Genomic DNA, 5116 nt, shown 5'->3' with positions numbered 1-5116 from the left:
GGGCACCATCAGCTTTCTTCGCCACATTTGCTTATGCACCCATTTGTCTTCAGTGATCCGTTCAACACCTCGTGATCACACAGGCTGATATGTTCTTCCATGTGGGCTTTGTTGCTTCTGAGCAAGTTTGAAGGTAAACAGGCATTGGGAATTTCTACTGTGATCTTCCCTTTAGATTGACTTATTTTAATTTTCTTCAGTTACACCTGAACTTATATATAAGCAATTGAGAGTCTATACCTCAGGTGTAGTCAATTTGATTTCTGTGTATTCTGCCTTTTGTGTGGCTGAAAAAGTATTTGCAACAAAGCTTTTGTCCTGGCAACATTTATTATGTGATCTCCAGGTTCATTTCTATCACCAATGAGATATTTTCCAACTACTATTTCTTGGTATATGTTTCCAACTTTTACACTCCAATCACCAATGAATCTTGATTACACATTTGATCAATTTTGGACTGGAGACCTTGGTAGAATTCTTCAGTTTCTTTATTACTAGCTGTTGTAGTTGGTGCATAAATTTAAATAATAGTTGTTTGGAATAATAGATTTCCTTGAGGACAGCTGCCATAGATGTAATCCTAATACATTTTAAGAATAGATCTTGAAATGCCCTGACAAGAAAAGCAGCACCATTCATCCTGATTGTGTCATTCCCAGCACAGTAAACCATATGACTTTCTGATTCAAAGGGACCAACACCAGTCCATTTCAGCTCACGGTTGCCTACGACATTACTCTTCGTGCATTTGTTTCCTTTTTGACAAGTTCCAATTTTACTAGATTCATATGTTGTACATTCTCAGATCCAACTATTAGTAAATGTTGGGCCTTGTAGCTTCTTACCTTGAGCCATTCCTCAACAACAATCTTGAAGACTCCACTTCCACGGACTTGATTCCATTCACATCCACATGGTCTACTCTACTTTGACAAAGTCACTCAGCTGTCCCCTTTCCAGTACTTTCCAACCCAATGGGCCCAAATTAAGAATAGCATACATGAGAAAGCAAAAGGTCATTAAAAGACGGGAAAGAAAGAAAAGAATGAAGGGATATCAGAAGAAACTGTGAAATTTGCTCTTAATCATAGAGTGCCTCAGTGGAAGAAATTATGAAGTCAAAGAGCTGAATAGAAAAATTCAAGGGAAGTTTGAGAAAACAAAGTAAAATATTATAATAAAGTGTGCAAAAGTCTAGCACTAGAAAATCAAAATAGAAGAATATGCTCAACATATCTCCAAGTGAAATGACTAACAAAAAAATCCAAGTCCCATGTTGCAATATTGAACAGTTCTCTGGGAAAAATAATGAATGATACAAGAATCATCAAAAGAAGATGTAAAGAACAAAATCACTGTACCAAAAAGAAATGGTCAACATTCAACCATCTCAAGAGGTAGCAGATGATCAAGAACCAATGATACTAAAGGATGAAATACAACTGCCTGAAAGCATTAGCCAAAAACAAGTTTCCAGGAATTGATGAAATAAACTGAAATGTTTCAGCAGGCTGATGAAGCACTGGACGCACCTACTCATCTATGCCAGGCAAAGTGAAAGACAACTACTTGGCCACCTGACTGGAAGAGCCCCATATTTGTACTCATTCCAAAGAAAGATGACCCAACAGAATTCTCAAATTATAGAACAATAACATTCATAACACATGCATGTAAAATTTTGCTGAAGATCATCTAACAACAGGTGTAGCAGAGAGATGCCAAAGTTTCAGTCTGGATTCAGAAGAGGATGTGGGATATCATTACTGATGTCAGATGGATCTTGACTCAAAGCACATAATACCAGGAGGATGTTTACTTGTGTTTTATTGACTATACAAATGCATTTGGCTGTAATCATAATAAGCAATCAACAACTTTAAGAAGAATGGGAATTCCAGACCCTTTCATTGTTCATGGAGCAAGAGGCAGTTATGCAAATACAACATGGGAATGCTGCAAGGTTTAAAGTCAGAAAAGGTGTGCATCAAGGTTGTATCATCTCTCTGTACTTATTCAATATTTATGCTGACCAAATAATCAGAGGAGTTTGATTATATGATGAAGAATGAAGCTTCAGCATTGAAGGAAAGCTTATTATTAACCTGAGTTATACAGGTGACACAACCTTGCTTGCTGAAAGTGAGGAGGACATGAGGCATTCGCTGATGAAGATCAAGGATTGCAGCCTGCAGCATGGATTACAACTCAATGTAAAGAATACCCAAGTACTCACAACCAATAGGTAAAGTCAGGATAAAGGGAGAAAAGGTTGAAGTTGTCAAAGATTTTGTCTTACTTGGATCCACAATGAATACTCATGGAAGCAGTATGTCAGGAGATCCAATGATGTGTTGCATTAGGCACGTCTGCTACACAAGACCGCTTCAGAGTACTGAAAAAGCAAGAATGTTACCTTGCGGATTAAAATGCACCTGACCCAAGACATGATATTTTCAATGGCCTCATATGAATTTGAAAGGTGGAGATTGAATAAGGAAGACAAAGAAGAATTGGTGCATTTGAATTGTGGTACTGAAGAATACTGAAAGAACTATGGACTGCTAAAAGGAGAGATAAATCTGTCTTGAAAGGTCGGTGTGCTCTTTAGAGGTAATGATGGATCTACTTAAGGTCATATATTTTGGACATGTTAGCAGGAAAGACCAGACCCTGGAGAAAGACATTGTGCTTGGCAAAGTGGAAGCAGAGCAGATGAGAGAAATAGGCGCCGTGGCTGCCGCAATGGGCTCGAGCCTTGGAACAAGGCTGTGGAGACGGCCCAGCACTGGGCTGTGTTTCATTCTGCTGCGCATCGAGTCGCTGTGGGTCTGAATCAATGACACCTAACAACAACAACTACAATTATCCAAGTTATGTACTTTCTGCCAATTCACAGCTTAAATTTGTCTTGAAATATTGAGCAGTCTTCTTCTGTGAAAGATGCTGCTTTTCCTCAGAAAGTTTCATCATCTTATTCATTCTCTAATATATTTTACTGGATTATACCAGTACCAGTTGTTGAGTTAATTCCAATTCACTGTAACTCCATCTGTGTGAGAGTAGACTTGAGATGAACATTTTGTTTTCCCTAATATTTGCAATCTTGGGATGTTTTATATCGTCATTATCTGTAAGGAAATGATGAATGCTCACTGTCTCAGGAGAACTGGATAAAATTATCATTGGATCTGGTGGACTTCCCGCCTTAAAAAATGGAATTTTGTTTTATTTACCAGTAAGAGCCCTCAAATAAATCACTGGAGCGTATTCTCAAAGAACTCCAGCTCTCAGATGACTACTTGCTGTTCTCCACCATTGCTAGGGCGGGTAAAGTCCTGGGTTTTTTAACAACAACCTTGTCATGGTAAAGTCTAACCTGAGTGAACAATAAGAGAACTCTGAAATACTTTAACAATAATCATTTCCTCCTACTTTTTTTTTCTTGTTTAGTACTGTGCTGCCACTTTGTCTTGAAACTCTGTCAAGTTAGCTTATTACTACTTGTTTTTTTATAGCCTGTGCCTATTGTAATTAACCATTTATTCTTCTTTGTTTCTCTCAGCATCTTTCATCCTACTCCTGCCTCCTTTGTTCATTTCTCTATTGTCTTCAATTCAGATTTTTATAGACTTACCGTGGTTTGCTATTAGATGTAAATTTGATTTTTTCTTTAAAAAATTACTTTATTTTAGCTTAGTTCTTAAAAAGAACATTTATCTGAACATAAAATTCTAGTTTATTAATTCTCTTAGTCATTATTTTCTGGCCCCTGTGGGGTTAGCCTTTGATCCCCTTTAAGATATTATTGTTAACTTTGGTGGTGTTATATTTATTCATTCGAATGTGTCTAGGTCCCTATGTGGTGCAAGAAGTTTGTGTTCATCTACTAACAGAAAGGTTGGTGGTTCAGATCACCTGGTGGCACTGACATAGACCAAATAATTTACTTTCATTAAGATTACAGCCAACCTACTTGATGCTCAGCCTCATGAAGAGATCACTGAAGTGGTGCTATAACCACTTGTTTATCTTCAAGGCTTTAAAACCCCAGATGCTATATCTTTTGATAGCCAGGCACCATCAGCCTTCTTCACTACATTTGCTTATGCACACATTTGTCTTCAGTGATCATATCAGGAAGGTGGGCACCCAGTGATATGATTTTTTGTTCTTTGATGTCTGAGACCTGGTCCCTTCTACACCTTGTGGTCACACAGGCTGGTGTGCTTCTTCCATGTGGGCTTTGATGCTTCTCAGCTAGATGGCTGCTTATTTACCTGCAAGCCTTTAAGACCCCAGGTGCTATTTCTTTTGATAGCCGGGCACCATCAGCTTTCTTCACCACATTTGCTTATGCACACATTTGTCTTTAGCAATCGTGTCCGGAATGCCAAATTGATAGAACAAAGTGTTCTTCCATTGAGTAAGTACTTGAGTTGTACTTGAGTAAGTACTTGAGTTGGAGGTCCAATGTCCATCTACTGCCTTAATACTAGACCTATAAACCTATAACATAAACCTATAAATAAATAAACCTATAACCTAAACCTATAAATATATGCACATAGATCTATTTACCCACCATCCTATATAAATATATTTACATATGTACATGCCTGTATTTAGACCTCTATAAATACCCTTTGCCTCCTAGTTCTTTCCTCTATTTCCTTTAACTTTCCTCTTGTCCCACTATCATGCTCAGCTTTTATTTGGGTTTCAGTAATTTCTCTCAGTTACATTGCCCTTGCTGAATCCCTACCAGGCCTCCCACACTCTCCTTGCCACTAATTTTGGATCACTTGTTGCTCCCTTGTCCCTGGGTTGGTCAATGCCACCTCCTTTCCCAAGCCTCCCCCTCTCCCATGTTCCACTGGAACCATCGGTCCGTTGTTTTCTCCTCCATACTGTTCATCTAGCCTATCTTATCTAGATAGATCTGCAGAGATAATAATATGCACCAAAAAAAACAAAGCATAGCAAGACAAAGTGAAGTGACAAAAAAGAACACAACGATGACAACACAAAGAAAACCAATGACCCAGAAAGGAATACATTAATTTAAAAAAAGAAAGAAGAACCTGTAAATAGATCAAGGTCTGATTTTTGA

Source organism: Echinops telfairi, unplaced genomic scaffold (genome assembly GCF_000313985.2).
Source record: "Echinops telfairi isolate 266 unplaced genomic scaffold, ASM31398v2 ScPeMD7_14;HRSCAF=57, whole genome shotgun sequence".
Classification (NCBI taxonomy): Eukaryota; Metazoa; Chordata; class Mammalia; order Afrosoricida; family Tenrecidae; genus Echinops; species Echinops telfairi.
This window is presented reverse-complemented; position numbering follows the sequence as displayed.